Source organism: Panthera tigris, chromosome B1 (genome assembly GCF_018350195.1).
Source record: "Panthera tigris isolate Pti1 chromosome B1, P.tigris_Pti1_mat1.1, whole genome shotgun sequence".
NCBI lineage: Eukaryota > Metazoa > Chordata > Mammalia > Carnivora > Felidae > Panthera > Panthera tigris.
The window spans coordinates 152,064,967-152,087,083 of record NC_056663.1 but is presented as its reverse complement, the minus strand read 5'-3'; positions in this window follow the sequence as shown (position 1 = coordinate 152,087,083).

Genomic DNA, 22,117 nt, shown 5'->3' with positions numbered 1-22,117 from the left:
GTAGGGAAAAAGAAATTCTATTTTCTCCAAGAAAAATAAACTTATATTAATTTCTATTTTTTAAGTGTTTATTTATCTTGAGAGAGGTGCAAATGGGGAGGGGCAGAAAGAGAGGGAGAGAAAGAATCCCAACCAGGCTCCATTCTGTTAGCACAGAGCCTGAAACAGGGCTCAATCTCACCAATCATGATATCATGGTCTTAGCCAAACTCAAGAACTGGACGCTCAACTGACTGAGTCACCCAGGTGCCCCTCTTATATTCATTTTTAATAGAAAAGTGTATTAAAGTCTATTGGGAAATTATAAGTCATAAATCCTGATGTAATCATTCTTTTTGCCTATCTTAATCCCTACTCTTGTTAACTCCAAAATATTATCTACTTTGTATCTAATTCTAGGTGGGTGTATGTTTGAAAAACTCAGAAAACTTGCACTGATTTTACTCACTTTATATTTAGGACCAATAATATTGAATAAGTTCTAAGTGTTTCCCAATTTTCTATCACAGTTTTCTGCTCCACTCTCCCACTTTCCTGGATGCCTTTTCCACAAATTTTCTCCATTCTTCAAGCCACCAGAAAATCTTTTTTCTACTCCAAAACTCTACTGATAAGCATACTACCTATTTCTCAGTGAAAATAGAGGCAATTAAAAAAGACATTCCGCACACTCCTTCTACACATAAATAAATTTGCTTGCACATCAGTTGCTTTAAGTATTGTTAGGATAGGTAAATTCTTATAATCTTCTGTAAGGCCAATGACCTCCTTTGTAAATTAGATTTCATCCCTTCTTACACAGCAAAGACATTGCTCTAGGAATTATATTCTTCGTCTTAACCATCATTGTGTTTTTGAATGTATCATTCTGATCGAACAAATGCATGTTATAGGTATAATAGCAAAGGATACTGTACGTCTTACATACCAAAACTTTTTTTTTCTTGATCTTGTTTTACCCCTAAGCAACTACCTCATTTTTCATCTCCCCTTGAAATCAAACACCTAAATAAACGTTGTCACACTCACTAACTCCATTTCTTCACCTCCAGTTATTACCTGTATTTACTCTAATCAGATCTTCATGCCTGCTAGTTCAAAGAAACTTCTTGTCAAGGTCACAAGTGGCTGCTATATTGCCAAATCCAATGCAAAACTCTTAGATTTCATCTTACTGGAACTGTCAGGAGTATTTGACAGAGTTTAAATGCCTCCTTCTTGAAAAACTTTCTTCATGTGAATTCTGGAACAGCATTCTTTTTGGTTCTCTTTCTATATTACGCATAATTTCTACTCAATTTCTTCTGCAGATTCTTTTCTTTTTTTTTTTTTTTTGAGAGAGAGAGAGAGAGCACAACTGCAGGAGGAGCAGGGGAAGAGGGAGAGAGGGAATTTTAGGCAGACTTTACACCAATGCGGGACTCAACCTCACAACTGTGAGATCACGACCTGAGCCAATATCAAGATACGACTGAGCCACAAAGGCAACTCTTTTCTGTAGATTCTTAACCAACTTCTAGAATGTAGGCCTTTACATGTTATATATGTGCAAGACTAAAGAAGGGGCCATTCTCTTTTTTTTTTTTTATTTGTATTCAACACTGATTTTTTTTTTTAAGTCTCGTGTCTGTAAATTCCATTAATGTGCTAAGGATTTCAAACTTTGCATCTTGAAAATAGACTCTACTTTCAAACCCAGATTTGTGTGTCAAACTGCAAACATAGCTCCATTTAGAAGTTACTTCAAAGTTAATGAATCCAGGTCAGGAGATATTTTTTTCTGTAAAAATATTCTCTCACAATCTGACACTTTAGTTGATGAACACTGAATTAACTAGTCACTGTAGCAAACACATTCACACACATAAAGACCTACACAAACTGGAACTTTGACTCCCTTCCCTTTTACCTCACATTCAAATCATCTTAATATCTAATAATTTTCTCCTTCACAAACACTCACACACACACACACACACACATGCACACACACACACACAGTCCAATCATTCTTTTTATTCTGGTGCAGACTAAAGTAATCCGTTACCTGCATTATTTCAATAATTCTCTTAATTGTTCTCACACTTTTCAACATGGAGTCTTCACATAGTAGTCAAAGATCTTTTTAAAACAAAATTGAATCAGATTAACAGTCTTTGCAAAGTATTACATTAGCTTCCCATTTTATTCAGAGTATAATTAAGAGACTTTAAAAATTTTTTTATGTTTTTATTTTTGAGAGGGAGACACAGTGAGAGCAGGGGAGGGGCAGAGAGAGGGAGACACAGAATCTGAAGCAGGCTCCAGGCTCTGAACCAACAGCACAGAGCCCGACATGGGCTTGAACTCACAGATTGCAAGATCATGACCTGAGCTGAAGTCGGAAGCCCACTGACTGAGCCACCCAGACGCCCCTAAATCAGAGTCTTTACAATGACCCACAAAACCCTATGTAGTCTTTTCCCCACCACATATGTGGTTCTCTGACTTCATGTGCAAACTTTTTTTTCCCCATTGCTTTTTCTCTTCCAGTAATATTTGCTTCTTTTCTGGTCATGAAAACAAAAAGCCGGTTCCTATTTCAAGACCTCTGCACTGGTTCTTTTGTTTTCCTGATACCTTCCTGATGCCACCACAGATGCTCAGTCCTATACTTCTTTTTGTTAACCTGCTCCAGTGTGACTTTGTCAGAGACGCTGCCTGATTATCCTCTGTGAGATAGAAACACACAGGATTCCTTATCCCTATTAGCGGGCATCACATAACTACATAGCACACATACTTTGTTTTTTATTCTTTTTGTAAGTTCTATTTTAATTCCAGTATCGTTAACATACAGTGTTATATTAGTTTCACGAGTACAATATTGTAGTGCTCCAACACTGACATACATCACCTGATGTTCATCACAACAAGCGCACTCCTTAATCCCCATCACCTATTTCACCCATCCCCCTACTCACCTCCCCTCTGGTAACCATTGGGTTTTTTTTTAAAAAAAGTTAATGTTTATTTCTTTTTGAGAGACAGAGTGCAATCAAGGGAGGGGCAGAGAGAGAGAGGGAGACACAGAATCAGAAGCAAGCTCCAGGCTCCGATCTGTCAGCACAGGGCCCGATGTGGGGCTTAGACTCACGAACTGTGAGATCATGACCCAAGCCAAAGTCGGATGCTTAACTGACTGAGCCATCCAGGCGCCCCTGGTAACCATCAGTTTGTTCTCTACAGTTTAGAGTCTGTTTTTGGTTTCCCTCTCTCTATTTCTTTTTTTTTTTTCCTATGCTCGTTTGTTGTTGTTGTTGTTGTTGTTGTTGTTTCTTAAGTTCCACATATGAGTGAAATCATATGATATTTGTCTTTCTTTGACTGACTTATTTCACTTAGTATTATATTCTCTGACTCCATCCATGTCATTGCAAGTGGCTAGACTTCATTATTTTATGACAGAAAATATTCCATTATATATGTAATTTATATATTATATGTATGATAGATAGATAGATAGATAGATAGATAGATACCACATCTTCCTTATCCATTCATCTATTGACAGACACTTGGGCTTCTTCCATACTTTGGTTATTGTAAATAATGCTGCTATAAAGAGAGGGGTGCATGTGTCCCTTTAAATTAGTGTTTTTGTATTTTTGTGGTAAATACCCAGGGTAAATTCCTGGATCCTAGGATAGTTATATGTTTAAAGTTTTAAGGAACCTCCATACTGCTTTTCCACAGTGGCTGCACCACTCTGCATTCCCACCAACCATGAAAGAGGGTTCCTTTTTCTCCAAATCCTGCGACACTTGTTGCTTCTTGCATAATTTATTTGTTTATTGTTTATCCCACGTGAATGTGAGAACTATGATGGCAAGAACTTTATCTGCTTTGTGTAATTATGCAGTCCTTACACCAGGATCATTACCTAACACTCAGTGGATGTTCAATAAATATTGTTAAAATAATAGGTAGATGTGTGAATGAAGAGACGGATGTGTATACATGGATGATGGGGGTGTCAATGAGAGTTATTTTGTGATATCAGAAATAGAAACATTTATGCTGCTCCACAGACCAAATACCAAGGAGTAACTAAAACTTTTAGAAACAGCTATGCAATTTGAAACGGAGGCTATCATCCCAATTATAGGAAAAAGCTCCAAAGTGAAAGCAATATTCCAGGTAGAAGGGGACTTACTCTGTGTTTATGAGGACAGATCCTAGCCTTACAGGTTTACCAATACTGGAACAGAAGAAAAATTATTTTAAGCATAAGGGTAACGTGGAAATAGTGAACAGAGCTGATGGACCTGAAGTGATCAGAGGAATAATGATAAAGGGGATCACACTGAGTTCTGCATGGGTCCATTGGGGGAGGTGAAGTAGTGGGGACATGAGAGGTTATGGGTTTGTCACAGTCTCCTCACATGTTGATAGTATTAAGTAGAGCTCAGCACCTTGCCCTTAGGGTTTGGCACAATAAAAACAATTTTTTCCAAGATATACAGTGAAATTACTGGCAACTGGCTTTACATATTTTTACTTTCTTACTGTTAACTTTCAAAACTTTGTTAAGTGGCCTGACTGAAGGGAAAGTTTCTAACTGACTTGATGGAAAACTCTAGAAGATGGATAGATAGATAGATGATAGATGGATGATAGATTGATTTACTCAATGTTAACAGATTTTAGAAAAATCACAAAGATAGCAATTTAATACTACTAGTTAATTTTTATATCATGACAACTAATATTTGACTATTACCTTCCTCCACTTGGCTTTTGAGGCAGTTTGCTTAAATCAATAATATTACCTTTAATACTATAGTAGGGTCTGGTATTTTTATGTTTTTCTCCTTTCTAAATCACAATGATTTATTTTCATTTAATGTTTATTTTGAAAGAGAGAGAGCATGTGCACACAAGTGGGGGCAGGGTCAGAAAGAGAGGGGAGAGAGAATCCCAAGCAGTCTCTGCACTGTCAGTGCAGAGCCGCATAGGGGGCTCAATCTCACGGATCATGAGATCATGACCTGAGCAGAAATCAAGGAAGCTCAACCAACTGAGCCACACAGGAGCCCCAAAATCACTGATCTCTGTAAGGAATTTAGAAATTTTATATATATATATATATATATATATATATATATATATATATATATAAATTTTATATATATATACATACATATATTTATATATATATACATATATATACACATATACATATACATACACACATATATACACATACACACACTACACATATAGTTATTTTGATAGAATATTGTAATTACAGTTAATAGGCATAGAATTCTCAATAAATTTGAATAAGAGACATTTGATCAAGCTATCTATCCTAAAGATAAAGAAAAAAAGTATGCAATTTAGAAAACAATCAACTTGAAATAAGCGTGTCTTTACAAATATTATATGTTCTCACAGAAAGGAAGTTGATAGTCTTACTTAGCAAAACAGCTAGATTATTTTACCCCCCTACACAAAGTTTATTAGATAAGAAACATTTCTATGGTTTCCCCAGAAATTTTAAAACAAGATTAAGTATATGCTGTAGTACTGCTCCCTCTACTTTATAAATAGTATTTTCTCAATTATGTTGAAAGCAAGGGAGTTATAAACATATCACATATTGCTTTTCAACATTCTAGCCATCCTATAGGGATAATAAGCCTGTTGTCTTAAAAACAGAATAAGATTTTATCTAGAGTAGTTTGATATCATAATAGCAGAGACACATGGAACCATTTAATGAATGAAATCTGACTAAATAAATGAGCTTATTCATTTCAAATCTATACAAACATCCCAGCCCATATCACACAAAAATTAAAATTGTGTGTAGGGGGCAGGGGAGCTTATGATTCATTTCATTTTCATTGATTAATAGATTTCTCATTTTTACCAGGAGATAGCTGCAAGATTTCAATCTATGCAAGTAATTAATTGGATAGTCTTGTTATTTTCCTATCTAACAGAAATGAGCAAGTGACACCTAAGTGTAGGTGAAATAAATAGGCTCCTTTTTATCATCCTGCTAACATTTTTCCACTATTGTTTTTCAATTAACGTATAAATGAAAGCAGCCTGTCCAGCGCTACTATAAAACAGATTTTATAACAAAAGAGAACAAGATTTAGTGTTTCTGGCATGCATGAGAAGCACTGTAGTTTTTACAATTTAGAGAAAATAAAGGTGATATTATATATTCCTCATTTTAATGTAAAGACATAAGAGCAAATCAATAAAATTTGCTTACGTTAATTTAGAAATGTTATAACATAGAAATAGTCTGTCATCTTTTATTTAATAGACTAATGGAGCACTTTAAAATATTTTCCTGAAAACTTTGTCAATGAGATGTTTTCAGAAAATTGTTGTTAGAGTATACAATAAAAATCTGCTGATTTAATTAAAAGAGGACACTTTCTAAAAATACTTGTTGAGGCTTAATAGGAAATTAATTAGTTATGATCTAGTCATTTCTAATAGTTAATCCTTTTCCATCAGAACATGTTTTGAGCTTATTTATGTATGTTTCATTGTAAATACTGTTGTCACTTTCTCATATTAATATGAGAAATATATCATATATTAACATGATAATATATATAAATCCTAGATATATATTCCATGTTATACTGTAATGAACAGTATTCTAGGGTTACTTGGTTAGATGGAGTTTTTTTTTTTAATATGAAATTTATTGTCAAATTGGTTTCCATACAACACCCAGTGCTCATCCCAACAGGTGCCCTCCTCGATGCCTATCACCCACTTTCCCCTCCTTCCCACCCCCCATCAACCCTTAGTTTTTTCTCAGTTTTTAAGAGTCTCTCACAATTTGCCTCCTTCTCTCTCTGTAACTTTTTTTAAAAAATCACCTGTCAAAACTAAGGTTAGTCTTTAAATGGAAACTGTAAGTGGTGTCTGGGTGGCTCAGTTGGTTGGGCATCTGACTGTTGATTTCCGCTCAGGTCATGATCTGATGGTTTGTGAGACTGAGTCCCTGTTGGGCTCTGCACTGACAGCATGGAGTCTGCTTAGGATTCTCTCTCTCTCCTTCTCTCTCTGCCCCTCTCCTGCTCTCTCTGTCTCTGAAAAAAAAAAAACTAAGAAAAAAATAAAATAAAAAAATAAAAGTAAAGAAGCATATCTTGTGGTTTTTCTTAATTGCCACACAATTACACACTATTTATGTCTTATTTTATCATAACTATTTTCCAATGTATAAGAACACAAATGAGACATATTTCAACAACCTTAATTTACACAACTTAAAGTCAGTAAAAACAAAATGTAAATTTGATTTCATGGAAGCCGTCTCACTTTTTTACTTTCATTGCCTACTAATTAGTAGAGAGAAGGGAGGACTAGTTCTTTAAACTCTGTGTGATAGTGCTGGGAATAGAATGCTAGCTCTCAGAGACAAAGGTAGTAACAGACAGTTGCCACAGCAAAAAAGACCCGGGTAACACCAATACATAAGCAGACACTGCCAAAAGGAAGCAGTTGGCACCTGGCACGCTGGAATAGCATGTATGTAGAGCAGGACCACTGTCCTGAGATTCTAAATATGATGCCCTGCAATTAGACCTTAGATCAATTTCATCAAATTACAGAGGACAACACCAACACTTAACGCTAAGCAGGAAGATGAAGAAGAATTAGTGGCATTCATTTCTTCCCATTATCGAAAAATCTGGTCAAGATACCAATTTGAACACAGGCACATTTTCTCCTTTCTTCTCTGAAATTTCTTGAGAAAATATCAACAGTCATTTTAAGATATTATAATTAAACGTCATACAAAGAATTGAAAAGATTATACCATTTAGTAATAAAGTGAGACAAGGATGAATTATTTAAAAATATCATTCAAGAAGCTTAAAACATATTAATGAGTAGGAATATTCCATAGAATAAATCTGTGGACTCTCCAAAAATTAATCTATAAACGCCATGCAACTCCAATCAAGAAATCCTTACAAAAATTTCATATGTAAGCTAAAAAGATGATTTTAAAATTTGCATAGAAAAGCAAAGGTCTAAATGAAGCAAAGACTCTCCTAATAAAAAGAAACCTGGGAAATTTCCCTGCCATATACTAGAATATGTTGTCAGTAGTAATGAACTCTATGCCATTAACACCAGATTATATAAACAGATTAGTTGAAGGGTATAAAGAGTAAAGAAGCAGACCCACACATACAGGTATATGACACAAACGCATTGTGTAGCAGTGAGCAGAACATAACTGTGTAATAAATGGTGTTCAGATGATTGGTTACCTCTGTGGGTAAAAGAATTTGATAGCTACTGAACAATATACACAAAACTTATTTTATTGTCAATTAAACACCTAAACGTTGAAAGCATTCTTTCTAAAGCTTATACATTACATGATAAACTAACTTTATCATTTCAGATAGAAACAATTCTCAAATAACTATTGAAAACAGATACTATCCATGTGTTATCTTGAAAAAATGAATGTAACATTCAATCACAGACCATGCTGAGACCAAAAAACAAAACAAAAACAAAGCGTAAATAGAAGATATCAAAGGGCACCATAAAATGTAAAAGTAAATAAATAAATAACTGTATTTGCCACTCATGTGAAAAACTACATCAAATCAATAAATAATAATGAATATCCATACAGAAAGGAAATTCAAAGAAAAGAGACTTAGGGCGCCTGGGTGGCTCAGTCAGTTAAGTGGACGACTTCGGCTCAGGTTATGATCTCGCGGTCCATGAGTTTGAGCCCTGCGTCGGGCTCTGTGCTGACAGCTCAGAGCTTGGAGCCTGTTTCAGATTCTGTGTCTCCCTCTCTCTCTGACCCTCCCCCGTTCATGCTCTGTCTCTCTCTGTCTCAAAAATAAATAAATGTTAAAAAAAATTAAAAAAAAAAACAAAGAAAAGAGACTTGTGTAATCTATAGTATAAGAAAAGATGTTCCATATTATGTACTTATCAAGGTTGTACAAATTATTGACACAATTATATACCATTTATGGCCAAGCTGATTGCCAAAGATGAAAGTTTTTAAGTGCTGGTAGAAATGTTGAGAAATAGAAAATAGAATTACTTTTTTGAGAATTCAAATATCCATAAGGTAATTGATAACTAATTTGGCATCATCTAATAGAGTAAAAGAAACCCCGAAGTTATGACCTAGTTTCACCCTCAGTTACATCCTCCAGAGGAAGCTGTCACATATTGGGATGAGCCATGCTAGAAACAAATGATCAGAGACTTACTGCATGTTATGGTAAAAAAAGGGTTTCTTAGTAAGGGTAAGGACAATTAAATTATTGTTTGTTCATGTCATTGGGTTCTACCAAACCATGAAAATAAATGAACTGGATTTACACAAATTGACAAAAATGAATGTTGCTAGCATATCAAGCCAAACAACAACACAACAAGTAAAAAGGAAATATAAAATATGCAGGATAAAAACAGCCTTATGAGATTTGTTGTTTTAGTACTCAAAGCAAAACTGTATATAAATTTTTAGGAGTATGAACATGTAAGTAGTTAGTTCTCCAATAATGCCAGGAGAAAAGGGGTGATGGTATCATGGGTGGCATATGCAGGGAGTTATATTTTTACTGTAAGGATTTAGTCTTTATCTGATAGGTATACGAGTGTTCATTTTATTACATGTATACATTTCTATACTTAAAATACCTTATCAAATTTAAAAATTAAAGTCATACACTTGTATGGAATCACAGAGAATAAATAAAGCATGCCACTTTAAAAACTTGGATATTAGAATCAGATGGTTAGCATTGGAAGCAATAATAGAATCTATGCCATAAGAGTGTGGGAATTAAGGTACAAATGCATGCAAACTGTTGAGCACAGTGCCCAGAGCGTAATAGTTGCTCAACATGTATAAACTATCATTGTCACTATAATAATATGGATTGTAAATACAAATATACTTGTAAATCTTGGTGCTTAGTAATATTAATGTAAATCGAACAAATCAAGGAAAAAGTAAGAATAAAAATGCTGTTTGGAAAAATTTAATATGATGTAAAACTAAGTTTAACCATGGAGAGTAGACAGCGGATATCATTCCCACATTTTATAAATGCCCCTTTACAGTTAAAAAGATAGGGGGTGCCTGGGTGTCTCAGTGGTTAAGCGTCTGACTCTTGATTTTGGCTCAGGTCATGATCTCATTGTTTGTGCGTTTGAGCTCCACACTGGCAGTGTGGAGCCTGCTTGGAATTCCCTCCCTCTCTGCCTCTCTCCCGCTCTCTTGATCTTAAAATAAATAAATAGACTTAAAAAAATTAAAGTTAAGTTAAATTAAAAGTTAGGGATGCTTCTTTTGCAGTCATTTCCCAGTGTTGTCTGTTTGAAAACTTAATTAATTTTACTTTTATTTTAATCTCAATATTTTAATTCAGTGGAACAAGTTTTTGAACATAAGAAAAGATTTAACTTTTTTATACCAATAAATCTAAAATAGTATGGGGTGCTAGTAAATATATGTTTACTTATCCTTTCTGAGATGATTTATTTGAAATGTGTCACTCTGGGTTTTATCTGTGCATGATGTTTCACAATTCTTTGACACCATGGAATATTTTTGTTACAGTTTATCATTAACTGTTAGATTTCTAGAAAGTAATTTGGGTATATGACACCTGGTACATGCAAAGACATTAGAAATTTGATAGGGCTTCAACAGACATTATTAGTGAAATTTAAAAACAATTTCCAAGCCAAGGTTTGGGGAATTCTCTCAGAGTGTCTAAAGAGTATTTTATCCATATTAAACTTTACAAATATACTTCTTTAGAAATTCTTGTTTTGCATTATTTTATTTGAATTGATTTAAAAGAATTGTTTGCATCCCTAAAAGAAAAAAGTGTCTTTGGAATTCAGCTGGAAATAATTACCAAAATGACATGAAAGTAATTATATTAATTACAATTAATAAGTCATTATGGTTTATATATTTATTTCACTAAACTGAGAGAGTCTCATTTGAAGTATATTTCTTTTCAAGAAACCAAATAGTTTGGTAAATAATTTCATATTTTAAAAATATAGGTATGTGGGTAAAATATTTGCAGATTCTGAAATTGCTATTTAATATATTTATGTGTATATTTAACACATTATTTTATTTTTATTTTTTAGAAAAGAAATTTAATTTTTGAGGTTATAGATTAAAAATTAAACTTACTGAATAGAACTATAAAGGTATAAATATATATTATTTGAAATGATGTGATATATGATATGACGTGAAAGGTAAAAATTTCTGTAAAAAGCTTTAACGTCATTATATAGCTTTTTGTTAGAAATAAGCCTTTCCCAATAGATTATTAATGAATTTGTAATGTTTGAATTTTTTTTAAGTAAATATAGATTTAAATAAGATCTCTTCGCAATAATGTAAGTCTGCATGGCTCTTACAGTGCTATGAACATTTTTATTAAAGAAAATACTTTTATTTAAAATGTTATGTCTTCTGGAACAGTAGTTATTTGAAATGATAAAAATATTCTTTGCAGTTGTGCATACACATCACACTTCCTCCTCTTTTACTCCCACACTCCCTTTTATTACATTTCCCAGCCCTACACTGGATACTGATTGTGCTCATAAGAATATCATGGGTTTAAAAAAAATTCCATTTGCTGACAATAAACTTCTAAGAAATTAATTTTCTTAGAAAAGCCCACATGGCAAAAGTCGCTAATGAAATAACTGTCATACTAATAGATCTTTATGGTAAACTTTATGAAATTAACGTGCATTAATGCTGTTGGAAGACTTTTACTTAAAAATTTTTTTTTAATTTATTCATTTTTGACAGAGATGGAGAGAGACAGAGCATGAGTGGGGGTGGGGCAGAGAGAGAGGGAGACACAGAATCGGAAGCAGGCTCCAGGCTCCAAGCTGTCAGCCCAGAGCCTGACGCAGGGCATGAACTCATGAACCTGGAGATCATGACCTGAGCCAAAGTCAGATGCTTAACAGACTGAGCCACCCAGGCACCCTAAGAAGCCTTTTATTATAAATATAAATAGATGAATCCACTTGACATTATAGTGACTGTAATTTTCGCCAGACATTGCAAATATGATTTTTAAAATATTGGCTCTTTATGCCTAAAAAAGAATGTCATGTAATTAGAGCTGCAATTCATCTTAGTTGCAATAAAAAGGTAATAACTTGAAAATAAGTCTCCTATTTTAATTGGAAAAGAGAAAAACAATTTGTGTAATTTTGAGGACGGAGACACATAATTAAATTTCACTCTAATGCTGGTATCATCTTCCATAAAAGAATTACACATTTATCAATAATTCTTTAAAAATAATTTGAGTTTATTGTATTTAAATTAACCATCTTATAATTTTGTTTAAATGATGTGAGCAAGCCCATGTCTTGGAATGATTATAAGAGGAAGCAATTTGAGTTAAAAATAGGTACTTATTTCTTTGATGAAACATTTAAAAGCCTGGTGGAGAGATCTGGACATATAAGTACTTGTAGAAAGTGATTTATACTTATTAAGGGCCTGTTATTTGTCAGCCACCATTTAAAAGATATGACGTATTTTATGTAATGCGACCTTCACAGCCATACAACTTTCTAATGAGACACTTTAGACTTTCAGAGGAATGGACACAAAATTCGTAAACAACAAAGCCTTGAAAGTCCCAATTCTAAGACCTTTCTATAACATACCATGATAACTTTTAAATTATCGCATTTTTTAAGATTTGCTATTAGACTCCACATAATTCTATGTAAAGAACTGTGTTGCAATATGAGAACTGCTTTAAAGAGAAAATCATCAGGAAACTTGGCGGGAGAGTACATCATTGCTTATGCAATGAATAAAAATAAAATCTTACTGATGTTTGTGAAAATAAGATTTAACAAATATTTGTGTTTGTGTTCTCTAATTATAAAAAAAATCCTACCAAGATTGGCATTTCTAAAATATCCAGAGGTGGTACTGATTTGTATAATTTAATAATAGAAAATATGTTCTTTCCAGGGGGAAGAAAAAAAAATTTTTATTTTTATCCACCTATGTAAGACTTGACTCTAGAATGGTAGTATCAAAGGGTCCGATGTAGAATTTTAGCACATTAAGCTTTAACTTGGGAACAGAATATCTGTAGCAGCATGTGCTATATAATGTCTCTTTAATAGTCAATAAAACTGGCAAGAGTCATTGCTTACTACCTGATAGCCAGGAGGTTTTCAAATTATAGAATTCATTTGTCACACTCCACTTAGCATATCTATAACTTTCCGACAAGAAATGCCGTTTCAAGCAGTTATTTTAATGAGTGAAGGATTAAATGCTAAAATAAGAGGTGATAGAAGGGAAACGAACAAGGCAATTATGTCCTGTCTCTTAAGACAGAAATGAGGATCACCTGGAGGTTCCTATCTTTTCTCAAAGAGTTTATTTAGGAAGATAAATAAAACATAGAGAAATGAACAGCACTACATAAATGAGGACATGCTTTCAGATACATCTGTGGGTGAGATCTTTGTGGTATTTATTGTAATTCATCTTAAAACAGCATACAGGGACTACAGAGCTGGTTGTTATGATTCACTGAAGCAATTCTACATCAGTATGGAAATGTCACTCTTGCTGTTACATGTAAGTACTAAAACAAATCTGCAAAACCGCTGGTTGCATCAAATCCTACTAACATTTGTCCTTTTTTTCAATAATATTTGATTAAATGTTGAAATAGTTCTTGAGATAATATATGTTTCTCAGAGTAATTTTGTCACTCACTGGACACAGAGTGCGATAGAAATAAATTATACTCCAGAACAAAACAAGGTTGAGAAAATAACAAAAATAGTTAAGCACTAATAATGCAGTTGGTTCTAAGTGCCAGGAGATAGCTTTCTGTGTCACTCTACCATGGCAAAGTTGTCATCTCATGATAAAAAAAATAGTACAGAACGGAACAATTTGATGTTAAAGTAGGCATTAGCCTTGTGTTGGGCCTTCTTATCATTTTTAGGCAGTAAAAATCGCCCAAAACTAAATATGGATGAGTTAAAATAGATTGCTTTTCTATGATACCCAAACATTTAGTGGGCTTTTCTTGTTGTGTATTGTATTCAAAAAAGTATTTAAGTTTATAGTTTATGTCCAAATATTCTCCTTGCAATTATTCCATTTCTTCCCTTTATGTCTTTTTATTTAATTTATTTTTCAAAGCTATTACTCATATATATATTCATTCCACAAAATTCCGCTATGCAGTGATGGCTTTGTGCTTAGAGTTCTTCTATGTATTAGGGCTTCAGAGGTTCCGAGCAGGACACCTTCAGTGTCTGAAAATCCTTTGACAAACTGAAAAGTCTTTTACTCACAGACAATTTGCTAAAAACAAGAATTTATTAACAAAAGGATGGTTATTAATGTATGTTTTTTAGAGAATGTTGATCTTTTTAAATTCATCACAGACACCTGTCTCTGGGTCCTCAGTCTTACTTAGCAAGAGAAAGAAGGGAGTTGAAATAATGAATAAATGAAAGAATGTGACTAATGGGATATTCTTTATATTCTTTCATAAGGGATGAATAATATAACAAGTTGTCTGAGGGCCAGGTAAATGGGTCCAGTTCAAAGTTGACTACATTGAAGGAAAATTGAAGCTAGGTCTGCCCATACATACCAAAAAAAGACATCCAGGAAACAGACACTGTGTTTATAGTATTATTACTGAATTTAGTCCTAATTTTTCCTAATTTTATTGTACAATTGCATTGCTAGTCTATGATTTTAATACAAATTCTGAATACAGGCAAAATTATTATGCTTCTCTGAAATTCCCACTACCACAACCTAACAAGAAAATTTTCCACCCACATTTTGTAATTATCATTTGAAACCTGAAGTTTTCAACCAGAATAAAAAGACAAATGAGTGTTTTTCATTTATGAAAGTTGTTTCTGTAATTATTTTGTTGTCTATAGTTTGCCTACAAGGTTGATGGATTTTAAGATCTACTTACTGATTATAGATAGGCTACAGTCTTCACAATGGGTGAAAGGGTGCTTGGGTGGCTCATTCAGTTGAGCTTCTGGCTCTTGGTTTCAGCTCGGATCATTATCTCACGGTTTGTGTGTTTGAGCACTGCATGGAGCTCAGCGCTGACATTGTGGAACCTGCTTGGAACTCTCTTTCTCTCTGTCCCTCCTCTGCTCGTGTTCTCTTTCTCAAAATAAAATAAATAATAAAATAAAATAAAGTAAAATAAAATAGGTGAAAAAGAACTATTTGATTTAGGTTTCCTTTGACAACTGCCTGAAATTTCTGTAGATTTAGTACTTTATAAGGAAATCAAACTCTACCAAAGTTATTTATATGAGTGGCTATACCTTTTGGGCTAAATTGTCTGATATATTTTCCTTTAAAACAAATTTATGCCACTTCTGTGCTTCACTAATCATGTTCTCAAAGCTCTCAATGAAGAAAATGTACTTATAATTCAAAGGACTTTAAAGTAAAGAAAATATAATTCTAGAGCTTATCTCCACATAATGCAAAAGCAAATTACACATTTCATGTTAAATTGGATTCCTAGATAAACATATTGTGAAGAGACCTAGAGCAAGGTAACCTAAAGGGGAAGTTATTTCCATGATGTTTGACAAACATAAGACTTATAGTGGGTTTTAACATTAATTCAACAATGCATTCTAATGCATTGTCAAGTAAATGTATCTTAATATGTTTAATTGAAATTAAACCATTTCAAATAATTTAAATTAAAATTAATCACAGATAAGAAATGTTTTATCACTGAGTCTTTAAAGCATGTAAACATTTTGGGACTTATCTTAAGAACCAGTGTTTCAGGGTTCAATAAAAGGAGCGAAACCAATAGAAGGTGCTTATGGACAAAATATGGAATTTGTCAAAGGCTTTGGTCTTACACAATTGTGGGAGCTGCCCAGGCATTCTCTGTAAGGTTATTGTGTCCACGCCTGATGCTGGGGCCTAGAGTCCACAAGGCAAGTTAGTTAGGACAGAAGATATATGTAAAATGTAGGAGAACAAAGTCAAGCAGGACCCCATCGGGATGGACTGAAATCCATACGAGTTTTTGCCACCTCTGATACTATTGGCATGAGTGTCCTGCAGGAGAAGCTGGTACCTTCCCCATGGAGCTCAATGCCAGGTCCAAAAGTCGAAAAAGCTGAAGGAGGACCCAAGGATGGAAGACCAACTGCGTCCCTCCCTGCAGCCTTCTGCTTGGAAGATAAGCCAGTAGATTGGTGAGGGTATGGGTAGTAGTCCATGCTGCTGGAGTCAGATGCTTCTCCATCTCAGCCCTCCAAATCTCGCACAAGAACTTCCTGTGTGGCCCACCTTGTTGTTGTTGTTGTTTTTAGTTTATTTATTTATCTCAGAGAGAGAGAGAGAGAGAGCGCGCGCGCGCGAGCAAGTTGGGGAGGGGCAGAGAGAGATTCCTAAGCAGGCCCTGCACTGTCAGTGCAGGGATCCGTGTGGGCCTCAGACTCACGAACCACAAGATCATGACCCGCTCTGAAGTCAGACCCAGGTGCCCCCCAGATGGCCCATCTTAAAGGGAATCATTCAGAGAGAGGAAATTTGGGAAATGCAGATCAGCATAGTGAAAGTAAAACATTACAAAACCACCACAGTCTATAAAATCTCCAATTCTACTTTTCAGTTCCTGAATTTTATTCCCAAATCATCTACTTCATTAGTGATAATAAATTTCTATTTTGTTTCCAATAAGAAATGCATACAGTAACACATTTTGTTGTAGTCACTCTATGCAGGGTGTAAAGATGATCACTTTTTTAAGCTGAAATTATCATTGAATAAGAACTTTACTAATACTTCCTAGGTAAAGATGACTTATGTAATGTTAAGATAAGGATGAGAAAAAAGGTAATCATAGTTTTCATTGATTAAAGGGAGAGGCAAAGAAAAATACCTCTTTTTTTTTTCTGATGCAAAGACTGAATTTAAATTAAAAAGAGACTGAGAAATTAAGGATAAGGTAGCAGTGGGGCGCCTGGGTGGCTCAGTCAGTTGAGCTTGAGCGGCCGATTTCGGCTCAGGTCGTGATCTCGCGGTCCGTGAGTTCAAGCCCCGCGTCGGGCTCTGTGCTGACAGCTCAGAGCCTGGAGCCTGTTTCAGATTCTGTGTCTCCCTCTCTCTGACCCTCCCCCGTTCATGCTCTGTCTCTCTCTGTCTCAAAAATAAATAAACATTAAAAAAAAAAAAGGATAAGGTAGCAGAAGCTTTATTATGCATATTTGAATTGATGTGCAAAAGAAATTGTAAAATTGTACTACTTCTTAAATTTATAATTTCCTCTGAATCATATATGTCATAGTTACTTGCCTATTGTTTTTTCAAAAGCAGAACATAACATTCACTGTATATTTTGTAGTAATTTTAATTTTCAGGTGTTAAAGTGAATATCATAGGTTATTCGGGTTAAAAGTGAGAGGAGTGTTTCTATTCCATGAAGGAAATATTTATTATGAACTGAGTACTTACTTTATGTAAAATATTTACACAATATATACACATTATAGAAAGTTACTACTGAAACAGGATCCCATTTCTCTTGTTGTTGTTACTGTTGTTTGTTTGTTTTTAAATTGGTAACCCATTATTTGTGTTTCTACCAAGTTCCGCCAAGATTGATGTTCAAAGGGGCACTTGGGTGGCTCAAAGCGTCCGACTTCAGCCACACTTCATGAGTTCAAGTCCTGTGCTGGGCTCTCTGCTGTCAGCAGGAAGCCTGCTTTGGATCCTCTGTTCCCCTCTTTTTCTGCTGCTCCCCACCTCAAAATAAATAAATAAGCTTTAAAAAAAAGATTGATGTTCATAAGTTTTCTCTTCAGTACTTGAAGAAAATTTTTGACTTTATCAAAAAAGATACAAAAATCCATGTTGTAATTTTGTATTTTAGGCAATGAGATAATAATTATATTTAATTGAATATATCAATATTGAAAATATCCAAATTTCTCATTCTTGTGTAGATAAACTTAAGATAAAATAATACCTGAGCTTTCAATATTAACCCCCACTGAGAATTTTCCAATGACTAACTGGGAATCCCCAAAGACAGTCTAAGATGATCTCAAAATGCAAACTTCGTTTCTGAGGTAATCACTCACCTCAATTGCTTCTATTTTTGCCATTTCACCTCTTCTCTGGCCTCTGCTAGCCCAAGATATCTGTCAACACTCACCCTCAGCTCACTGTTCTGATCTCTGGCTCCATCAAGGTAAAGATGTCCTCTGCTGACCTCCACTAGAGACAAACTCAAATTGTTGCCTCTAATCTTTATGAAACTGAAAGGTCAGGCGATCCTTCATAATCAATCGTAATGAACTATAGAGGTTCCCATGAGGCTTTCATAGAATTCATAAATTTGTATAGATAAATAACTTACCAAACACTAATAAGAAATTTAAGCACACACACACACACACACACACACACATAAATGTAATATTTGAAGAAAAATGTTAGTAAGCAATCGTTCATGTTAGAAATGTCATAACTCCAGGTTTGTTATTTTCGCTAAGCAGAAGTTTGCACAGCATGGAATTTGTAGTTCGGTATACATCAGATGTGAAATCTGATAAAATTTTCCTAGTTACTTTATATTTCAAAAAAGACTTTTATGCTTAAATGAAATTATTAAAAAAAATTTAATATTTGTTTACTTTTGAGAGAGAGACAGAGCCTGAGAGGGGGAGGAGCAGGGAAAGAGGGAGACACAGAATCTGAAGAAGGCTCCAGGCACTGAGCTATCAGCACAGAGCCTAATGAGATCATGACCTGAGCTGAAGTCAGATGCTTAACAGACCGAGCCACCCAGGTGCCCCTCAATGAAATTCTTTTTTTTTTTTTTAATTTTTTAATGTTTATTTATTTTTGAGAAAGAGAGAGACAGAGAGACAGAGAATGAGCGAGGGAGGGACAAAGACAGGGAGAAACAGACCTTGAAGCAGGCTCCAGGCTCTGAGCTGTCAGCACAGAGTCCCATGAGGGACTCGAACTCACGAGCTGGGAGTTCATGACCTGAGCCAAAGCTGAACGCTTAACCGAATGAGCCACCCAGACACCCGAATGAAATTCTTGATGAGATATACATTATAATTAAATGAATACCTATTTCTCATAGAGACCCAATTAAAACATAATTGATTAGTTGTATGAATACAGTTTCTTTACAAAAATAATTTGGCATTATTTTACAATAAATGTTATGAATGTGACATTATTTCGCTATTGAAATATGTTTTTTCTAATATGAAAACTAGCCCCCAATTCATCAAACTAGATGGTAGAGATACTATTCCAGTTGCACAATAATAAACAGCAATAGTGATAATAATATATTATCATCATAATAATATAATAAATATCGACATAGTAAATTCAGGGTGCTAAGAATTATTCCAAAAGGAGCTTAAGTTATATTTTAGAAAAGATGAAGTTAAAGGACATAAAATAACGGGACATTTAGGCACAGTAGATAAGTAAGCTGAACTGTGTTTATTAATGGAGGCTTCAATTGGAAATACCCTTCCATTGTTTCTGTTTCCACTTTTATCCATCAAGTCCTGTTTCCTTCAAATCCAGCTATAGAAAGCAATGTTACCCATTTTATGAAATGATTTTCTCTTCCAAACTGTTCTGGTTATTTTTTGTTTGCTCTCTACCCAACCCGTGATCAAATTTCCATTGTTTTTCTATCTCTATTCTCTGGAAGACTCCTCAAGTGCTCATTCTTCTTTGCCGGCTTCTTCTATTTGGGTTTGGCAATGAAATACAATGAGAAAAGATTGGAGGACAGAATAAAAGAGAGCTTGCCTCATTGTCCTTTGAGGTTTGGAAGTGGTAACAACAACTTAGGGATGCTCTTCTCTGGGCGCCTCAGTAGTACTTGGTATGTTACCCTAACCCAGGCTATATCAGTATCAACGGTATTAGCCTTTAGTGGCAGGTGATTTTGTGTGTGAGGAGGGTGGAGCTCTTCCATGCATTGTAGAAAGCGTAACCACATGCCTAGTCCCTCACTAGATGTCACTACAGTCCTGTACCCTGTCATGACAACCAAAAATGCATTTAGTATTGATGAATGTCCCATGGGAGGAAAAATCACAGACCCCATCAAGTGGTCCCTGTAGTAAATGTTTTCTGACTTGTATTTTGTTTTCTGCTGGGAGCCTGACTCATATATCATCCTACTCTCCTCTACATTTAACATTCTTGATGATATTCTCAACTCTTTTAAAAATTATCCATATTTGATTTTCCAAAAAGTACATTTTACCTATTCGCCTGTTGCAATAATTGTCTAGAAGTTTTATATTTATTCATGTTTTTAAACTTTTCCAGCATTTAAAATATTGTTATTTAGGGGCGCCTGGGTGGCTCAGTCGGTTAAGCGCCGACTTCAGCTCAGGTCGTGATCTCACCGTCCGTGAGTTAGAGCCCCGCGTCGGGCTCTGTGCTGACAGCTCAGAGCCTGGAGCCTGTTTCAGATTCTGTGCCTCCCTCTCTCTGACCCTCCCCCGTTCATGCTCTGTCTCTCTCTCAAAAAATAAATAAACGTTAAAAAAAGTTTTAAAATATTGTTAAACAGAAAATATGATAAAGAAATAAACATTCTTGGGTTTCTATTTATTACAAATGAGGTACTACATGATTTCTAATCAGTAAATATCTAATATAGTGAGTATCTTTCACTGAGTTGGATTTTAAGACCTCCCCATAATGAACTAAGCTGGAAAACAATATTGAATCAACTAAGAATGTGAGAATCTGCAAGTGGTTTTCTTTGGTATAGTTTTAATTTTAAATGCTGTAATAAATTATTTATTTTTAGCATCAGGTGTCTTTGTTTTCCACCATGAATCAACATAGTAACTTTTCTCTTGAATCTTTACCTAACAATAATGTTATAAAATTTTTTCTAAAAGAATGATGAAAAAGTCATTAGTCACTCTATTATCACCTTAGTAGTGTGGAGATCCGATTTTACAATTTTTTTAGATTTGAATAATCAAACCAGATTAGAATTCATATGGATCATGATAACTAGTCAACTCTGTTCATATCCAGAATATTGAAGCTACTATGACTCAAGATTACACAGTCAAATAAAAAAACAAGTTAAAGGTTAGTGTAAAGTCTATTATTTTTTAGCTTTGAGTGGTGAATACTTGATTATTATTTTTGGAAATAGATCTGTTGTGGTATAAGGTTTTCTAACTTAAATGAAACTTAAAAAATAGTTTTGGAAGCACCTGGGTGGCTCAGTTGGTTGAGCATCTGACTCTTGATTTCAGTTCAGGTCCTCCCCTGCTTATGCTCTCTCTCTCTAAAATTAAATAAATAAATACATACATACATACATACATACATAGAAAAAAAAGAAGAAAAAATAGTTTCCTTAGAGACAAACTTCAGTTTGAGAGAATCAAAGACTATAAACATGTACTAGAGAGCTAAATACCCATAATGTATCTTTTTAATTTTATTCTTATATTAAAAAGATATTACACAGGGACACCTGGGTGGCTTAGTGGGTTAAGTGTCTTTCTCGGCTCAGGTCATGACCTAGTGCTTGTGGGTTCCAGCCCTGCATCAAGCTCTGTGCTGAAAGCTCAGAGCCTGGAGCCTGCTTGGGATTCTGTGTCTCCCTCTCGCTCTGCCCTTGCCCTGCTCATGCTCTGTCTCTATCTCTGAAAAATAAATAAACATCTAAAAAAAATTTAAAAAAAAGATATTACACTAAATGTAATAAGAGAGAATATATCTATTAATATACATTTATTGAGTGTTATGTGTGTCACTGTAGTTTCAAAGAATGAAAGAAAAAACCAGTATTAACCTAATCAGGATATTTGAAGTGCTACAGTACAACCTGAAAATGTCAACAATTATTCCTATATGAATAAACAAGGGATGGCTTGATCTGAACCAGAATTCACCCCAGCTGATTCAAACAAAAGAATCACAAGACAGTGATCCCTTTCACGGGTAGAGGCAGAGTTAAGGAAG